The sequence below is a fragment of the Lacerta agilis genome, chromosome 11 (genome assembly GCF_009819535.1).
Source record: "Lacerta agilis isolate rLacAgi1 chromosome 11, rLacAgi1.pri, whole genome shotgun sequence".
Taxonomy (NCBI): Eukaryota; Metazoa; Chordata; class Lepidosauria; order Squamata; family Lacertidae; genus Lacerta; species Lacerta agilis.
The window spans coordinates 24,895,251-24,916,755 of record NC_046322.1 but is presented as its reverse complement, the minus strand read 5'-3'; the positions used below and the strand labels follow the sequence as shown (position 1 = coordinate 24,916,755).

At 41.4% G+C, this 21,505-nt stretch overlaps 1 protein-coding gene across 1 annotated transcript in view; it reads right to left on the bottom strand.

Moving 5' to 3' along the window:
• CWC27 (CWC27 spliceosome associated cyclophilin) overlaps positions 1 to 21,505 on the bottom strand; it is a 109,879-nt gene that overhangs the window by 76,556 nt on the left and 11,818 nt on the right. The window lies entirely within an intron of this gene.

The following is a 21,505-nucleotide window of genomic DNA, read 5'->3' as shown; positions in this document are numbered from 1 at the left end:
CTGCCAACAGACAGGAACTATCATTTCAGCAATCGTTGAAGTAAAAACAATTCAGTGAGCCAAAGGAATTGGAACAGTGAATCTGTAAATAAATACCCTGAATGAGCACAGTGACACAGAGAAACAAATGTTTGCTAATACATTTATTAATTACAGTCACATCAAATCAGTTACTTTACCTTCAGATCTCTGCAGGGGGAAAACAGTAGTTGCAACTTAAAAAGCTCCCTTAGGCCAATCCTATCTTTCATTGTCTGAGTATTAGAGCCTTCTGCATGATAGTAATCCTGCATTTATATAAATCCTGTATTTATCATGTAAAGCTTTCCCAAAGGATTCTCAGCAGTTCAGGATTATAACACACAAAATAAAATCAAGCTATCACACACCAGGATAGAAACAATAATCTATCATGTAAACAAGATCAAATCAGGCCTAGAGCTTTGGCTGCAATGTTAAATTGATTACTGAACCAATTAAAGATTTGTGTCTTGATTCATTATTTATTAGACTTGTTAGTAGCTTGTTACTCAAAGGCTTCTAAGAGACTTGCAACACATTTAAAAGCAATAATACGCACTATACCATAACCAATTGCTATTTGACTTTTGAAATTGATGCAAAAGAGTCAGCTGCCTCCCTGAACTAAAGATCTACCAATTCAGGTGGACCTCCACAGGGAGAAAATTCAATAATGGTAATGCCACCACAAAAAAGATCCTGTCCTAGTTTGCTATCATACTCACTCTGACAGTGAAGGCAATTTATTTTAAAAAAGCAGGCATGGTTCATAAAAGAGCAAGCACATGAGATAGGAAAATGCAGAAGATGGAATCTTTAAGTCAGTCTGTGTCCAGAGCCCTCCAGCTGTTTTGGGACAACTTCCATCATCCCTAGCTATCAGGACCAATAGTCAGGGATGATGAGAATTGTGGTCCCAAAACAGCTGAGTTTGGGGATGCCTGGTCCAGACCACCCCCAGCTTTAAATGGCAGAACTTTCGCTAGTAAACATTCTTTGGCATGCAGGAAAGGGAGAGCATGCCAGCTGTTAGCAAATCAGTAGCAAAGAGAAAGAAATATAATATAAACAGATGGCATTAAAACAGTAAAGGACCTTATATCATAATCTCATAATGATGTTAAAGGTAAAGGAGCGCTGACAGTTAAGACTCTGGGGTTGCAACGCTCATCTCGCTTTACTGGCCAAGGGAGCCAACGTTTGTCTGCAGACAGTTTTTCTGGGTCATGTGGCCAGCATGATTAAGCCGCTTCTGGCGAAACCAGAGTAGTGCACAGAAACGGCGTTTACCTTCCCGCTGGAGTGGTACCTATTTATCTACTTGCACTTTTGGCGGGCTTTTGAACTGCTAGGTTGGCAGGAGCTGAGACCGATCAACGGGAGCTCACCCTGTCACAGGGATTTGAACCGCCGACCTTCTGACCACAGTGCCACCCGAGTCCCATAAAATGATGTTAGATGCCCACTATTTTCCACTGTGCTTTGAATTCGGCTTCTGAAGTCCTGACCATCAGCTGATTGCCTACTTTGCCGTGTGCTTTGATAGGGGCTTTGCAGGCAGCAATGATCAGTGGTGCCTGCAAACACACCTTCGAGCTTTACCAGCTCCACATTTGATGTCATATATGACAAAATGGTCTTGTGGGAACCTAGCAGCTCCCTACCCGTTCCATGAACACAATCAACTTCATAAAGAAGTCATACATTATTTATAATAATTCTTTTCTGATAAAGCAAGAAGTTGCTATATACTAGACTGGACTATTTGTCTGCCCAGTCTAATAATATATATTCTGATGGCCAGTAACACTCAATGTGCTCTGTAGCATCAGCTACTCAGCCAGTAGAGCAACAAGAAAAGTCATTCACTGGTTTTATGCTGAGCACTAACCCTGTTTCCCTGCCTTCAAAATAATTCAAATCAAAATTTTAAAAAGAGAGAAAAATTAACATTTAAAATGTAAAGTTTAAGAGTACTAAATAAACTGTGAATTGGAGGGGGGACCAATATTAACTAACTTAACCTTTATTATTTGCAATGCCTTTGTATGGGAAGCAGACATTATGGTTTAAGAATTACAGTTTGAACCTAACAAGCACAACAGGCAGCCAAGCTAGAACATCTAATAATTTTCCCTTAGTAAACTGAGCTCTTTCCTGATCCTTCTGACCTTTCAACAAGTGGTTTAGAGACTATTGGATTATGGCAGTTAGCAAATGACAGGTGCAGTCAATTAACCAAGCAATGACGTAACTGCGACTTCCAGTCTTTAACAAGAGTTTTCTTCGGAAAATGATGCTTTTCCATTCATGAGCTCAGTATGGCTGCTTATCAGTTCAATCCTAAGAAGAACTTCAAAAGCTCTGTACTGCTGATATACTTCTCATTAAAAAGTGATTTTGTTGTAAAATTATCCAACTGTGACTGCGGAATGCTTTGCTATTCTTTAATTTGGAAAGTTGTCAAAACAGTGTGATTTAACTCATTTGGTACCAGGGCATCTAAATCAAAAACAGCAAGTGCCTACAAATTTGCCCTGCAAAGCAAGCCTGGAGAATAAAATGGCAAAGGGGCAATAATAAGCCTTAGAAAGAGTATTCACATTTGGAAATGGCGGAGAAGAATAACTGTTCTTCCAAATTTGTCATGAAACTATCATGTTGCATGGACAGTGATGACGTTTGACAGAGTCAAGGGCCAGGTTAATGAATCCATAGGAATCTATCCAAGCACTAAGCTTGAGGTTGGAGAACCTGTTCTCTAGCCCATCTTGCTGTGTACCAGAAATGAGGCCTTCTCTCTCATGGTACCATGACTGTGCCTGGGTAATCTGCCAAGACCACTTTCTTCCTGTTGGGCTTTGAAATCCTTTTTATTCCATCATAATTCTGAAGACGTGATTTTATTCTTCTTAGATTTTTGCTTATGTATTGTATAATACAGTCGCACCTTGGAAGTTGCATGGAATCCGTTCCAGAAGTCCGTTTGACTTCCAAAATGTTCGGAAACCAAAGTGCGGCGATCAGAAGCCGCAGAAGCCCCGTCAGACGTTTGGGTTCAAAAAATAGTTCACAAACCGGAACACTCACTTCCGGGTTTGCATGGTTCAGGAGCCAAAACGTTCAAGAACTGCACTGTTCGAAAACCAAGGTATGACTGTATTATAAGGATGAGCCTTGGGATGAGGTACTTCTTGTGCACCTATCCTCCTCTGGTGCAGACTTGAACGCCTTATTGTGACATCAGAAGTTTCTCTTGACGCCAGTTTGTTGAGCTGGAAGTGCAGTGGGGTGCTCCCCATGTACGTGCATTTCACTTATGCACATTGGGGGGTGCTAGAATGTAACCCCCACATAAATGGGGAATCACTTGCATGTGAGTTGTGTGCCTGAGCTTGTGTGCAGGCTAGCTAATGTTCTTGAAGCTTGCCTGAACATTCCATCCGCCAGTCAATTTGCAAATATTAATGCCAGATTGTGGCGAATTACACAGGATCATAGCTCAGTGACAGACGGCATGCTCTGCATGCAGAACACCCCAAATTTAAACAATTATTAAAAAAAAAAACTTGGGAGATGCCAGAATAAGCAGAAAGCTGCTGCCAGCCATTGTAGACAGCATTAATCTAGATAAGCTTTTCTCAACCTTGTTGTCCCCAGATGTTCTTGAACTCCAACTCCCATCATCCCTGACAAATGGCCATGCCTGCTAGGAATGATGGGAGTTGTAGTCCAACAACATCTAGGGACCTAAAGTTGAGAAAGGCTGTTCTAAATGGACAAATAGTGTGACCTGGTGTAAGGCAAGGTGGTGGGCTTAGCTTAGTTTTACTTACAACTTTTATCTCACTCACATGAAAGCTGGCTTAAAGCAGAAATTTGTCTTTGTACAGCATTTGGCTGTGGTCAATTGCCTAGTGCCAAGTCTAACTTGCACTCTTTGGAACTCTTGCTCCTAATGGTTATTTCCTGTTCCCAAAATAATAACTGAAGTTGCCCTGTTACATGGGTTTCCTTTGGGCTATTTGGCTGAGCAATTCCCATTCAAAGCTATTTCAACCTGGCAGCGACTCAGAGTCTGAGAGCAGCTAGAAACACTTGGTCACTGGATCCAGAATGGGGTGGGGGTGGGGAGTATTAAAAAATTACCAGCCCAGGCAGAGAGGAAAAGCACACGTTTGGGCTATTTGAACTTGTTATTTATTTACTGCACAGGAAGAGTTTGGATTTGATATCCCGCTTTTCACTACCCGAAGGAGTCTCAAAGCGGCTAACATTCTCCTTCCCCTTCCTCCCCCACAACAAACACTCTGTGAGGTGAGTGGGGCTGAGAGACTTCAGAGAAGTGTGACTAGCCCAAGGTCACCCAGCAGCTGCATGTGGAGAAGCGAGGAATCGAACCCGGTTCCCCAGATTACGAGTCTACCGCTCTTAACCACTACACCGCACTGGCTCTCTAACCCAAGGTGGTTACTAGACATGATTTGACCCCGGAGATATGGAGGAAAGGAAAGGAAATAGAGGCAAAGCAGTAAACGGGATAAAACAGAATTCCATAAGGTTGCACATACTTAGGCTTAGTTACAATCTAGGTTGTGCCAAAAGCTTCATGGGAAAGGTGTGAATGGAAGAAAATGAAGAGGTATTTCAAACGCATTAAAAAGGGTGAAAGAAAGAAAGAAAGAAAGAAAGAAAGAAAGAAAGAATCCCTGCTCAAATGCTGGTGAGCAAGCTCAGCTCCTGCTTCAGCCTGTTCTTTCAAATATGGGTCAGAGGCTTTGACCATTTGCTATATTGAGTTCCTTTAAGGTGCGTGCCCTTAGCAGTCACATTCCAACCACATTTCACCTTGCTGACATCTAGTTCAGGGGGTGGGAGAAGCACTGATGTGTGGACACAATTTTCTCTATCACTAAAACATATATGGAACTACTGCTGCACTACCTTGCTGCAATATCTAACTACTGGCCCAACTCTGACCTTGAGCCAGAGATCCCACTCCTGTACTCCAACCAGCACCTCTTAAATCAGGGGTGATCAAGCCTACAGATGATGTTGGACTTCAACTCCCATAATCCCTGACCATTGGGCCAATGTCAGGGACTAGCTAGATGATGAGGAGTGGTGGGAGGTACCAGTTGGCGGACCCCCAAGGGAAGCCACAAAGGAGGAAGGCTCAGAGTCCAGGGATTGTTGGTGGGACACTGAGGAGAGGTCAGAGGGAGAAGGATGGGTGGGAGGAGTGGTTGGATGCTGAAGAAGCAACAGGCTTTAGTGAGCAAGGACAGCCTGTGACAGGGAGCAGCTCAGACTCAGAGGGGTGGGCAGGCAAAAGACTACAGGAGAATCCCTGGAGTTTGCAACAAGTTCTCCTCCTCCCTTGACTCCAAGGACACAGAGGGTGATGTGTAGGGCAGAACAGAGATTACAGGTGCCCTGACGTAGTTTGAGGATGTTTGGGAAACATCCAGCAGAGAAGGAGACCTAGAGGAGAGGGAAAGGACTGTCCTGGCAATTGCTCTATAGGGGCAAGTCCCGTTGGAAAGTATTGCTGAGCCGTATGCCGTTTTCTTGAATAAAGAATTAACTACACTGCCAAATTCTGCATATTGTATAATTATCTGCATCTGAACCAGCCCTGACAACCATGCTGGTTGGGCTGATGAAAGTTCGAGTAACAATATCTGAAGAGCCACAGGTTCTCCATTTATGCCTCAAACACTGACTGATGCCCACTACTGGATTATAGTCAATACCACCTTCCTTATATTTTCAGCTAGAGCTGGCTACTAGTTCTGCAGAGTCCTCCATTTCATCCTGCTTAAATTTATGTGTCTGACTAGGAACTGATATAACCCCCTCAAACAACAGTGCTGACAACCAGAGCACAAATATATTTTAGGTTATTTATCACACTAAATCTGCCGTGCATTCAAAAAGCCTAAGAGCAAAACTAAGGGACGGAGGTAACTCATTAAAACAGTCATATGCTTCTGATGCTTTGAATGAATATACAGCACTTTGCATCTTGGCACAGATACTAAGATTAACCAAATAAAAAAGCCCTCTTCACATTTCTGCATCTACTCATAGCTAAAGGTGCAAAAAAAAAAAAAAACAAAGTGCATACTTCCATGTTAACTCAACTCCACTGAAACAGGAGCAAGGAGGAGGATAAAAGTTTGGCACTTAAGAAATGCATGCAAGGACCCCTCACTAAATCCTTCCAGATATACTACAGAAACTGAATGTACAGCTAAACAATCAAGAGCATTGTAGTGCTTTGAAATGATATATTTCCCCTCCATATGGCATTAACAATCTACTGCATAACAAGGATTACACATTCTCACCTTCTACCATACTAGCTGCATTTTCACGGGTAAGCTAAGTATCCTTTTTTTCCAGGTGACTAGACAAGTGCACGCACAAATTTCACTTTAAAAGTGCACTGGCTTTTGCCAAGTAGCAGCAGGATGAAATATACCACTGTAACAATCAAGCCTTTGTCTCAGGCCAAGACTATACCTATTAATATGCTTTGAAGCTGAGCCAATAAAAATCTCAATGCTGGGATACAGTTTTTGCGCCTAAACAATCTGTGCTTGTGTTTAATATACTATAGTCTCTTTTCAAAGTCCTGTCAATCATGCACTCTACATGAAGAGCATGGCTGAGATTCCCCACTGCCCAATAACGGGGGCGTGGGGGGGGGAGATATATAGACAAATGTACAGTACTGTGAAAGAATAAATCATGCAATTAAGTTTATATTCATGTACAAAGTATAGTCATGTAGTTTAGCAAGCAGCTAAATGGGGGCTGGGAGGAGATACGTTTTTGAAATAAAGGATTCCTGGAACAATGTGATATTTCAAAGGGAACCGACTCAGCAGCTGAAAAGGTATAGCATGTCTAAAGAGCAACTTTGACCATCGGAAGTCAACTCTCTTCTGCCGCCTCCCTGGTCACTCCTACTCTCCCAGATGTTCAGGAACATAAGGCACCCAAGTTAATGTGTAGCAGACCCTAGAGCCGTAACAAGGGGAAGTGGATGAGTTTTGGAGGGTAAAGCAAACATCACAACTGTTCCCTTTTCGTAATGAAGTATGCTTCACCACGCAGTAAAACACAGGTGTTCCTTCTGCACACCATAATCAAACCAAAATTGCTAACAAAAATGTGAGCTTAATGGCAGCATCATTACGACATGCTAGAAAGGTCCTGGAGCAAGTAAAGCAGGGGAAAATAAGCTTGCAGGAAAGCAGTTAGATGGCTAAATATTTGTAATGCAGTACAGATACTTCCTTTATTGAATACGCTTGTACCCTGCTCTTCCTTTAAAGAGCACAGAATGACCTACATGTGGTTTTCACGTTGTCTCTCCTCTAGGCAATGCTCAGAGCCTGACTCACTCAACTTCAGTAGCAGAACGGCACCATGTGCCTTGAGGTCAACCACAATGGTAATCCCCACGTTTTTACCTGTTTCTACTTATGAGTCAGACACAAACATTCTGAGCTACTTTCAGCCTGACAGAATACTGATGTCTATTTCTCCAATGAACAGATGCAAACTCTTTCCAACCTTATGATGAAAAGAGTGATGTGAGCAAACATATGAACCTTGTTTTTGTTTACGCCATCAATTTTTACCCCATGTTTTGACAGGCCTCAGGTGCCTTGTAACATTAAAAACCAATAGAATCAAAACTGTAGTTCCTATAAACCAACATCATAAAAACCTAGCCACATCACCTTAGCTGGTCTCAAAAGCTTGGATCAAGAGAAACACTGCATTTCAAATTCTTCTCCAGGTCATGCTATAGTCTTGAGACTACAACCAAAAAAACTACTCATATTTGGCTCAATCCAAACATTTGATGGTTTTCCAAAAAAACTACCATCAGCACACCCAATAAAGATCTGTTTACTTTTTCTGAGGGACTATTAGAAAACAAGCTGAAAATAAAACTGACTGTGTTAAATTGCCCTTAGAGAAATTATGATGTGGCCAGATTTGTAAAACTGGATGGTATGCAACTAAGTTTTAATCAAGAGTAGGCCCACTGAAATTAATGGACATAACAAGGTTTTTAGGCCTATCAAGTTCAATGGGTTCGACTCTAAATAAAACTTATTTGATTACCACCCATTGGGTACATTTCTTGTTGCACCATCTACAGCTCCGTAAGATGTAGAAAAGGGCAGCCAGATTGATCAGGAAACTACAAGTATTTTGAGAAAGTGGATAGAGAAGAGGAAGCACTTCTTCATGAAACATGTACTTTATTTCACTGTCATAAGAGGAAACAATGGATACCAGCTTAGATGGTCTTAAAAGGATATGAAACTATGAAAATTCATAGAAACTAAGGCTATCAGTGGCACCTAGTGTAAAGTCCTAAGCCCAGTGGTTAGTGCTGGCTTCACTCTGCATACAGAGGCCAATGGCAGGGCTGGGCACCGAATTCACTGCCACCCTAAACAGTGCAAAGAGTGGTTGGAATGCTCTGTCATTCATGATGGCTATAAGGAACATTTATTGGGAAGCAATAGCAGGAAAGTACTTCTGCAGCCTTTAAGGCTCCGTTGGTGGAATTCCTAGTGGCATCCAGTTGGTTTCCTTCGGAAACAAGATGCCAAGTTTTGGGTCTGATCCCAAAATCTTACATATCAAACTTTTTTGAGAACTGCCCTGTTTCAAAATTGGCTTGCCATGTGGCAGGAAGCGCTACTACTGTATTTTTCGGGCCATAAGACACACATATTTTTTAAAGGGGGAAAACCAGGAAAAAATATTTTCTGGTTTTCCTCCTCTAAAAGGCTGGGAGGGGGTGCTGAGGAGGCAGGCTACCGGGCTTCCCCTGCCTTCCCCGGTCCTGCCGACACCGGCTAAAGTGGGGCGAAGAAAGGGGAAACCCGGTAGGGCCATGCGCCCCTTCAGAGCGGCTCATCCCCGCTTGCTTTGAAGCAAGCGGAGATGAGCCGCTACCGCCACGCACAGCATCTCCGCCCCCCCGCAGGGAGTAACGAAGAGCATGCTTTTGGGATTGGCGCGGGGCATGGGGTGGTGGAGAAAGCAGCAGCCTGCTTTTGGGATCGGCTGGCAGTGCGGAGGAGGAACTTCTGGATCCATCCCGCAGCCTGTTTTTGCGAATGAAGATGCGGGGGGGGGGGACCCAGCAACATCTCCGCCGCCGCCCCCACCTCCCGCCGAACGCGGCAGGGGGTGGGAGCACGGAGTGAAGCCTTCGTTCCATAAGACGCACCAACATTTCCACTTCCTTTTTAGGAGGGAAAAGTGTGTCTTATGGAGCGAAAAATACGGTATTTAAGAAGCAGAATTCCAAAGCCGCCACCCCCCACCTCTTAGAACTAGTTGCGTAGCTTGGATTGCAAGCATAAAGAATGGCTATCATTCGCTGCTTAATAAGGTAAGTGATGTAGGTGGGGACCAAAATAAAGTGACAACAAAAACAGAGCTTGTTATTTGCCCAGGCCTTATAGATGCATTGCTGTTTAAATGCACAAGTAGCATATTCGGGAAGCCCTTTTTATGGTTTTACATCTAAAACGTTCTCCAAGAATTTTGATATCTCATTAGCCCACCTGAGAGCTCTGGGCTGCAATTCTCTAAATAAATTACATGGACACTGAAATAATGAAAGTAAAGGGTTAAACAGAATAGGAAGGGGAAAGAGCCACTGAGAATCTGGAACTCAAATAACCCAGCATCCCCTCTTTTTATTTACTCTAGTTGTATGTTAATCTTTTCCCCTTTCTCCTTTTGTCCATCTTATTTGTCAGTGCTTTAGGCCAGGGATTATCCTCCTGTCCTGTATTTGTACAGTGGCTAGCAAAACAATGTGCCCTTCAGCCCCTTGGTGCCATCACAATACGACAATGAATACTGCATCTAATTGATTCTGGAGGACAACACAGGAAGCATGGCCCAGAGCAAAGCCTGATTCTTCCTCACAACACACCACAATATAAATAACAACCCACCGGTTAATACAGAGTACCACAATCTCAATCTTCTCAGGCAACTAATTCAGAGTTTAAAGATCAGTTAAATCTTGCCTTCAACACCAAACAAAGAGAGCTAATTTACAGATTACCCTGCAGTGTAAATGCACAACGCAGTACTTTATAGGTAATACAACAAAATTTCTATGAGCAATGAAACACAGAGGATCCCAAGCAATCTAGAAACACGGAAGAAGAAAAACTACTATTTTAGAGCTGCAAAACAGACAATTTTGCCATGGACCATGAGTGAGACTGACTGCCCTATTGAACTCATGTGGACCTTCCACAGACACCTGTGTGGCCACTGAGGTAATAGAAAACTGCTCTGATCTAGCAAGGCTCCTCCAGTGTTACAATATTAATAACATACATTTCTGGAGAGAATTTCAATTCAGGATACGCACAATATCCTGCACTTAAAATACAGCAAACCCGCAACTTATGTTATGTTCTGGGGATCATGCCTAAAGCCAAAATGGTGGATGCGAATGCCAAAGTCACTTTTCCTAGAACCCCTTTTTCTTTTTTACTTTGGCCATGTGCATTAAAGCTGAATGCGCACAAGCTAAATAGGCATAAGTTGCCTTTTATTGTAATATAATGTTGAGAGATAAAATATTATAAATGTGCACAATTATCATTTTCAGAACTAAATAAGTATTTTCCTCCCAAGCTTCTCTCTCTCTTCCCCGCAAAAATTCTCAAACACACTAGGTTTAAAGGCAATTATGCTCTGCTTGGCACCACTAAATAAGCCACAGATGAAGGATGAACGAAGGATGTTTGAAGAAGGTAAAAATTCTAATTCTTCAAATCAGGCACACATGCACCCAAGGTGTCCCAACCTCAGCTCCACCTCAGAGGAAATAGCAAAAAAACAAAACAAAACCAAACCACTGAGCCCACAGACCTGTGCTGCTGGGTTAGAGCAGTAAGTTTTATATGACTAGTTTCATATCTGATAGAATCGTATCTCACATCAGATGAAATGTACTCATGAAAGCTTATGCCATAATAAAATCTTGTTAGCCTTTAGGTGCCACAAGACTCTTTGCTGATAACTGCTCAGAATCTCTAAGGCCAATACATAGCATTTAAATAGGGCTGCCATACGTCCGGAATTTCGGCCCTCTTAAACAGTGCCTGGGTGGGAATCACCTAAATGTCTGAGAAAATCCAGACATATGGCAACCCACGTCGGAAGTGTAGTTTTATTTTCCTCAAAAATAGCTAAAATGCATTTTAAATTTTTTTTAATTTGTGATCAATTATAAAAAAGCTCAACAACTTTTGTGTCTGGATTTTCACTTTTTGAAATATGGCAACCCTAATTTAAAGTAAAGTAAAGGTAAAGGGACCCCTGACCATTAGGTCCAGTTGCGGACGACTCTGGGGTTGTGGAGCTCATCTCGCTTTACTGGCCGAGGGAGCCGGCGTACAGCTTCCGGGTCATGTGGCCAGCATGACTAAGCCGCTTCTGGCGAACCAGAGCAGCGCACGGAAACGCAGTTTACCTTCCCGCCAGAGCGGTACCTATTTATCTACTTGCACTTTGACTTGCTTTTGAACCACTAGGTTGGCAGGAGAGTTTATGCTTAACATAGCTATAATTCCCAAACTGCAGGAGGCAGTGAAAGATAGGCGTGCCTGGCGTGCTCTGGTCCGTGGGGTCACGAAGAGTCGGACACAACTGAATGACTGAACAACAACGAACAAGCTATAATTAAGTACCCTTAACAACCCAAAGTTCCCAGAATTCTTTGTGTGAAGCTATGTGCTTCAAATGTACAATGTGAATGTGACCTAAATCTAATTAGTCCTAGATGCCTTGTTTTCAAAGGAGTACCGGTACATATCTTCAGGAACAGGGTATGTGAAACGTAATGGGGTTTCCAGCCTCAGATACTGTGCAACAAAAGTGAAACTATGGATGTAGTACTATATGCGTTTGCCTGGAAGTAAGCTCTACTGAACACAGTGGGGTTTATTTCTGAGTAAATATGTACAGGACTACACAACACAATTCCTTTTTGAATTTTGTTCCTTCATTAGTGAGGTTGCTGTGTCTCATTTGGATGTTCCCACATGGATAAACAAAAGTCTAAAATGGATCTAAACGCAAACAAAACTAGTCTTTTAGCATTTGCAAAAATATAATTTGAAGAAGTCAGCCAGTCAAACAAACAAACAAACAGAAGACAACAGACCATTTTTTAAAAAATTTAAAGGTTATTTGGTGAGCTAAATGGACCCAGCCATGACTCAGTGTAAGGCAGCTACCCAGTGCTTTTTTTTCTGTGGGGGACGCAGGGGTACACATACCCCTAAACATTTTGTGAATCTAAGTTTGGCCTCATTGAGGGGCAGTATTTCGATATGAGTAGGAAAATGAGAGTACTCATAAACATTTTTTAGATGAAGAAAAAAAGCACTGCAGCAACCTATAATCCTATCTCAGGCACTTTGAAGAAACTCTGTTCTTTGAGGGGGAAGATTCCAGATGCTCAAAGTGTCCCTATTTTCCAAGGACATCCCTGATTTAGAGAAGCTGTCCTGGTTTATGATTTGATCCCAGAATGTCCCACTTCTCCTTAGGATGTCCCTATGTGGGAGGGTATGGAGTTATCCAACCCCTGAGCCAAGGAGATAAGTAACTATACAACCTTTAGAAGACATCTAAAGGCAGGGGAGTTTTTAAAAATGTTCAATGTGTTATTATGTTTTTATACATGTTGGAAGCCGCCCAGAGTGGCTGGGGCAACCCAGTAAGTTGTGTGGGGTATAAACAGTAAAATTATCATTATGGAATGGGACGTCCCTATTTTCATCAGAGAAATGTTGGAGAGCATGACATTCATATGTGATCAAGTAGTCACAGGGAACACTAATCAACAAAATATACTGTTGGAACAAAGGGTAGGATTCACTCTGCTCCATCTCCACAAAAACAGGGTACAGGCCTCAGTGAATGTATGAACCGGGATATCATCTTTATGCCGCAGCTGCCTAGCAATTCAGAACCACCCATTAAGAAAAAAGACTGAAATTGCTGACCAATTAGCCCACTGAGCTTCCAGAAAGAGAAGGTTACACATGACAACAGCAAATACCACATACAGATGCAGTAATGGCCACGTTTCAAATTTTGAAAGAAATTGAAATAATAAACATTTTGAAAGCACAGCTAGTGACTTCACACAGAGTAAACTGGGGAAAACACTGTCATATTTTATAAATATAATCAGCCCACCAACATGGGTGAGGTAAAATACAAATTGGGTTACGCAGGATAATCCCTGCTAACAAGATTAAATATGCTAGTCCCATCATTCTTCTGTTTATGTTCATGCTTTATCAAACGTAGAAGGGAAAAAATGTATTCATTCATTAATGACTACTGGAAATTAATAGTGCAGAAGAGCAACATGGGAACTTCTTTTTTTTAAACAGAACCCAAACGCTTCATTGATGGTGATTTGTTGACATAGCCTCCCTTGATGCTGTTCAGATATTATACTTCCCTTCCCATCGGCAGCTTAGCTCGAGTGGTACAACCCATATCCCACAACTGGGCCCAAGATTGGCCCCAGCTGTTGGTGTTAAACAAACAGTATAATGTTCATTGTTTATTGTATATTTATTGCAATAGTTTATGAATATCATGATTACCAGTAAAAAATAAGACTGTCCCGCAAATTGCATTTTTTGTTTGATCAAATAGCAATTGGGGGAAAGCGCACAAGATACGGTTTGCACTTGACATAATTATGGTTCCTTATGGCATTGCTCCCCCCCCCCACTTGCTACCCGATGGTGAGATCAAGAATTAGCTGGTACATTTTACTACTGAGAGATCCTGTAGGTATTTGAACATAGGAACTTCCCCAAATGTACACACTCAACCTACTTTCTCTAGGAATTATCTAGCGACCTGATCTTTACAATATTTTAAACAGGCATTGGAATATTTAGGAGGAGGGGGAATATTTTCCCACTACCATCCAAAGGAACAATCAATTCACCGCAAATTTACTATTTAGCAATAACAGATGGAAAAGCAATAGCGCATTCCAATAGGCTTCAAGTATACGCCATGTTTTGACTTTCAACAACTCACTTTGTGTGTCTGTTCTAGTGAGCAAGTGCTCCTTACAACTCTTTCAAAGCAGTTGCAGGGGAAGGAACAGGGTGATGTGAAAGCACACAGATTTTCACCATTATCAACTTCACCTTTAACAACAGTGAATTTCTAAAACTTGGGGGATCAGACTGGCAAGAAACCCATGGCCGGGCTTTTGAAGCAGAGATCCCACATTTGTGGAAATCTGCTGTGCTATGTCCTTCTTTCTCTGCATTAAAAAAAGGCATCAAATACTTTACTCTTTCAAAGGCTTTAAAATAATAATTTCTGCTTGTTTTATTGACCAATACATTTTTTCTTTTTAAACGTAAGTCATAGTAGTTGGCTTTCTACTATCCTGAACAACGTCCTAAGTCTGGTTAACTTGTGTCACTATAGTGGAATGTTTGTGTTATCTATTCTGCTTATGTAGTTTTGAAACCACAATTAGATATACAATTGTATGAAAATAAATAACAACAGCAACAACAGCAACAGCAACAGCTCAGAATAAAAATGATGTTACCTTTTATGGGAAGATTTTTACATGAGACTCTACCTATAATAATTTGGGTTCTCTAAAAGCAGTATGTTTTAGCACCACAAGACATAGTTGTATTCCAACAGTGAAATGATACTGGGGGGGAATTCTCTCTCCCCCACATCTGCATCATTTGTTTACTGTGATTCATGCTTTAACTTTCCAAAAAACTCCTCCATGAACCAATTAAAGAATGCAGTTTTAAAGGTTGTCTTATAGAAGCGCTAAGATCACCGATATAATTTCATTAGTTAATTAGTCACTGAATCAGATATCCATTCATTTCTTAAACAAGATTGAAATGTGAATTAAATGGTGTTCACTAGAGATTATACACACACGCGCATGCTGTGCTCTTAGAATTGCAACGTTTTCCAGTTTCTAGAACCTGAATTCATTAATTCTTTAAATCCCATTCCTACACTGGAGAAAAACACAGGTTTAAAGCATGGGGCTATTCGTGTAAACTCTATAGGCAAGTTGCTTTTGACCTTAAAATTTGCTTGTCTTTCAGCCCTGCAAATGGCTGAGAGAAAAAAACCATCCAGCCCTTTTGACTGCAACCCTGTACACATTTACATAGGAATAAGTTATCACTGAACTCAGTGGTGCTTACTTATGAGTAGACATATATTGGATTGCACTGTGCATGCACAGTTCTCTTCATGTGTGGACTTGGCTCTGAATAAAGATTTCCAAAGGAAAATTTGTTTGGAAAGATAAATTTCCATTGAACTTGGCAGATGTTGGAGAGGGACAGAACATAGTATTCACCAGCTGCTGCCACTGAACAGCAGTAGAGGGGGACAGAGCAACATTCATTTATTTTTCAGTCAGAGTGTGTTGCCTAGAAGCAACGGAGGGGCAAGGGATATTGAATGTATCCCAGCGAAGACACAACTGCTCCATGCTGCTTTTTAATTAACTTTAAACAAAATATAAATAAATGATCATTTCACTAAACCTTTCAGAGACGCTGAAGTAAGTGTGTGAAATAACAAACGCTAAAGAGACAGTCATTGCTTTAAAAAGAAATGTATTTTTATTTCTTAATGCATTGCTCAAACCAAAATAGCCTAAAAACAAACAAAAACTGTGACTTTAAATGAGTAAGGGGCTTTTAACAAAACTGGTCCCTGCCTATTAATGGACCAATTAAAATGTTGCAACCCTACTTTACAAACCTTTGAAGAAACACAATATTCTGTAGGCTGGCCACAGTCTTACAAAATATTGTCATAAACTGTAAAGCCTTTATTTTATCATCTGTTGTTAGCAATCAGCACCTCCCTGCTCTTACATACTTCAACAAAGCTTAGGGACTGCCATATCAACAAACGGCAGGAGAATCAAGCCAGGGTCTATCCATAAATTTGTGGCATGTGAGCTCCACCTACAGGGCAAAGACTCGAATGAAACTTTTGATGGTTGATTAGAAGAGGAGAGTGTGGGATTTGCTTTAATGGCCCCTGGAAAGACTTTTGTTGAAATGCACTGGCAAACATTACAAGAGTGACAACTACATTCTAGCACCAACTGGAGGCTTATGTCTTCCTTTACTTTGCAGGAGTTTTCCACCCTGCCCTTTTATCATCACAATATTCCAATGTGGAAGGTTTTTCTGAGCGGTGGCGACTGTTCCAAGGTCACCCAGCAAGCTTCATGGCTGAGTAGTTACAAACCCAGATCTCCCCAGTTCCAGTCCAACACTCAATAACTATTGTACTCAAGACTCTTTACAAAGGCCACACTAGGGCACAATGCTAAGCCACAAACCATGGTTAAATAAATTGAGTCTGTGCATGAACTGTGTGCTTGTGCATGCAGCTTGAGTGCTCCCCACCCCCACCAGTTCCTTACTTCCTCCAATGAAGAAACAAACCACAGAGGGGCTAATTTAGCAGTACAGTGGGACCTCGGGTTACAAACAGTCCTGTTTAACAACTATTTGGTTTACGAACTCTGCAAAACCGGAAGTAGTGTTTCGGTTTGCAAACTTTACCTCGGTCTACGAATGGAAGTTGAACGGTGGAAGGGCACTGGCAGCCGGAGGCCTCATTAGAGAAAGCGCGCTTCGGTTTAAGAACGGATTTGGTTTAAGAATGGACTTCAGGAACGGATGAAGTTCGTAAACCGAGGTACCACTGTACATCTGGAACCAAACACTTGTGGTTTATTTCTCTCAAACGCATGCAACTGGGAACAAACCATAGCTTCCGATTCTGCCTTGACTGAAGTGAAACAAACCGCAAGTGCTAATACAGACATAAACGCTAAAAAAAAAGCTTTAGGATTTGTTTCCCTCCTGGAAGAATGGAAGAGGAGGAAAGTAGGGCAACTTGCATTGCATACCGCAACACATATGCAGATACATTTGCTTATCCATGGTAGAGGGCTTAGCACTGTGCCCAAACAATCCCCAAAAGTCCAGTTCTGACACATCAGAATTAGGGTAGCTTCTCGTGTTAAATTTTGTACTTGGAGTGGATAACCAAGAACAAAATAGATTTGTGTACTAGGCCGGGTGGCAAACCGAAGCACGAGTGTCCCATGAAGATCGCACTGAAGTGAGCATCCAATTCTTGGTGTTTGTTGCTTCCAAGGTGCTTCAAACAGAAAAGAAATAGTTCACCTACCCATGAGACCTTCAACATAAGACATGGAGTACAGTGGTACCTCGGTTTAAGAACAACCCCGTTTATGAACTATTCGATTTACGAACTCCACAAAACCGGAATTAGTGTCCCAGTTTGCAAACTTTATCTCAGTCTAAGAACAGAAGCCGAACGGTGGAAGGGCACCAGCGGTGGGAGGCCTCATTAGGGAAAGCATGCCTTGGTTTAAGAATGGTTTCCTTTTAAGAACAGACTTCCAGAACGGATTAAGTTCGTAAACTGAGGTACCACTGTATGTCTTTTTCTGTACCAGAGCAAAACAAGCAGTTGCCCTTAGACTCACAATTCTCAGCAGTGTAGAACGGCTCTCTCATGAACAGTCAGAAGCAAAAAGCGGTTGCTTTATTTTGTGCATTTGATTTGCACAGGGTCTGACCATTGCACCAGACTTGCTGTTAAGTGCCGTCTTAAATATAAGCTGCTATTCCAAATAAAGTACTTAACATTTCAACACTTGCTGATCTAACTTTCAGATGAAATGAAAAATTTGATAGCTATCAGATGTTTGACAAAACATTCCCTGAACCTCCCACTGAAGTCATACACCATGGATTCCATTCTGTGGCTGTTGACACCCCAGACCCATGATTCACTGCATGCTTTGATCAATGCACGCTTGAATCAGCATCCTTGAAACTCTCTCTGGGGAATGTGCTGCATCGCCAGCTTCCAGCACATCTGTATAAAGTAAGAGTCATCTTGAAATAAGATGACATGAAGTTCAGTTTCCAATTACTAAATGAAGTCTGTAGTACGCTGTGACAGGCTTTTCCAAGCATAACAGATACTTCGGTGGCTTGCATAATTAATTATATAAGCTGATAACTATGACTTATTTGACTAACCCACAATATTTGACAAATGCATTGTGGAAAGGAGGGCACATTAATAAATTAGATACAAATAAGTGAAACATTTTAGAGGAAGATTTGAGTGCTGCTACTTTAAAACCAGGTCCCATGCAGCCAGAAGTAGATTCTTCAAAGCTTATTCATTTGATTTAAAAAATGGTCAAACTGTTTGGCAAAACACATTAAATTTTTGTTTTGGTGGAATCAACAGATCCCTGTTGAATTCATAACTCCCTGCCTCTGAGTCTAGTGAAAGGACTGGGAGTTTGGAGGCAGAAATTCTGCTGAAACTAATAAGGAGGTGGGGGGAACATGACACGATCATCTTATTGAATAGAAGACCATTGTGAATGCCATGTTAGAACAGAAGAGTACCTCGGGTTACGTCTGCTTCGGCTTACGTATTTTCGGGTTACGTACTCTGGTAACCCGGAAGTGATACGCGCATGCACAGAAGCGTTCTGCACAGTTTGCGCATGCGCAAAGCAAGATTTTCGGGTTGCGTACTTTTCGGGTTACGAACGGCAACCCGGAACCAATTAAGTACGTAACCCGAGGTACCACCGTACAGAAATATTAAAATGTATATTTCTTCTATTTTAAAAGTTTGTCTGCTGATGGAACATGTCCAGGAAAAAAGCGACTTAAAAATAATAATTAAAAGGAAATTTAGGAGGAGTGGATAAATATTTTGACTCTCAGCCTACGTCAATGTGATTTTACTTTTAGTAGAAAAGCTACTGCTTCCCTGTAAATTATGAGTACTTTGATTTTTATATCTTTGATTCCATATACACACCCTCCAGTGCATATGTAATTGCATTGCCACTGCTTAGGCGGCTAATACAGTTTTCAAATGAAACAGAACTCACTGCTAATATCTAAGAAGTGACATTAAGAACTGCAGCAATTGCTTCTACCACTCAGAAAGGTATCACACCATACCTTTGAGATCAGAAACATTTATTTTCAAAAGATTTAAAGAAGTGGTATTTAGGCTGTAGCATACCAAATGCAGAAATTAAACTCCTAGGAAGAACTATACTAAATTTAATTAACAACAACAACAACAGACTAGGTAAACTTAGAAAGAGAAAATGATTGAGGTACAATAAAATGTATCTTAATAAACTGTGTGGCCATGCAACAGATACCTTAAGTATTAAAGCCAAATTGGAACGGAGAGCAAATTTAAATAGATCACACATGGTCTAAAAGAACTAGCAGATGTCAAAATAGTGTTTAAAAAACAAAAACAAAATTGCTCTTAGGGAAAAACTACACATGACACTCCAGTCACATGTACTTGGACTTTTATTTTTTACCCAAACTCAAACACTGCGTATTTTTCCTAGTCCAAAATTTTCCTAGCCTGCCCCAGCCTGGCCCTGGGCTCACGTGTATTGTTTCAGGTGGCTGATAAAACCATGGCAGTTTTAAAAGGTTTTTCGGCTGATCACTTTTCTGGTATAGAAGAAGAAGAAAAAGAAGAAGAAGAAGAAGAAGAAGAAGAGGAGGAGTTTGGAATTGATATCCTGCTTTATCACTACCCTAAGGAGTCTCAAAGCGGCTAACATTCTCCTTTCCCTTCCTCCCCCACAACAAACACTCTGTGAGGTGAGTGGGGCTGAGAGACTCCAGAGAAGTGTGATTAGCCCAAGGTCACCCAGCAGCTGCATGTGGAGGAGTGGAGACACAAACCCGGTTCCCCAGATTACGAGTCCACCACTCTTAACCACTACACCACATATCGCTGATGTTCTAGTTTTAGTAGCCCTTTAGGAAGTAATTATTGTAATTGATATAGGGTTGTGCTAATCATGCTGATTTTCTGACTGGGTCAGATATAGGGATTGTGAGGTTTGGGATCTGTTAGCCACTTTGAATTTCTTTTAAAAATTAGGTAGGCTGTAAGTTCTTTTTTAAAATAAAAACACTCACCAAAAAACAAAACAAAATAAAAATAAAAAAATTCCTTCCAGTAGCACCTTAGAGACCAACTAAGTTTGTTCTTGGGATGAGCTTTCGTGTGCATGCACACTAGACACAGAGCACTGTCTCAAGTACAGCTGTATAAAAATGGTGGATGTGCAAAGCATATTGCATCTGTGATTACTATGGAAGTGTGCAAGTTAGTATTTATTGTCTAGGCAATAGCTAGAGGCTGTGGTCTGAGTTCATCAGAACGTGAAAGATCTTAGCAAAGCTGGAACAAACAAAAAGAAAACACTGTGATATTCCTTGAGTAAGAGAGGCATTGAACCAACAACTCCTAATGATTCAAAGATGCCAAAAAAGGGTGTTACCTGCCCTTAACAAAATTTTGCCATGAGAAATCAGTACTTGGAAATGTCGTAAGTAACATTTTGATTATTCGGTGAACTGTACTAAGTGTTATGATCATGCGAGAAGAGCTTGAGCCTGTGCATGCTGTGCATTTCTGCTTACTATATGCTTTAACGTTGTGAAGGTTTCTCAGCAGACAAGAGATATGAACAGACTTCTGCAAACACTCCTCTGGCTTCCAGGACCCATAAGCACCCAAGTACAACAGGTTAGTATTGCCACATGCCAGGCATGGACTCTTGCACTGATGCAGCTGGGTCCCAGGTGGGCCCATTCAATCTGTCCAAAAGCTTTGCACACTAAGCACATGAAGACGGTAACCATTACTAATTAAAAAGCACCACCCTAACCCGCTCTACCAATAGGGTACCTTGTGTCAGTGCATAACTACACAGCAAATGGTACACTGAAGGTATATCCTGGGAGTTTCTTTGCTGTGGCGCTAACTCATGGGTCTGGGCCCACTTCTATAATCAGCTAATAGCTTATAAAATATGATAAAACATAAGCCAAGCAGATGACATTATGATAATACTCTTTACACACACAAGGTTTATAAGCACTTTGTTACTGAAGTCAGAAACACCCAAGTTTTGCTTATTACTTCATAGTAACAACTATCTAGAAAAATAAAAATGCATGCTTGCAAATGAGATCTGCAACCAAGTGTTGTAGTGTGGCGTGCTCTCTGTTCAGAATTCCAGCCTCTCCATTTTTCCTCTCCCACGCTAGATTTCCACCCGTTCCCCACTGCAACCATCAGCATTCCACGGCCAATGAGCATGCTCAGTCCTCATTGGGGTCATTATTGCCCCTCACCCTGGGTTGTGTTTCTTCTCCTGGGTAGTTTTTGTACTTCTACAAACTGCAGTGTTCCCACAAGCCTGCTGACATATCCTTTTTTGTGCAGGCTTGAC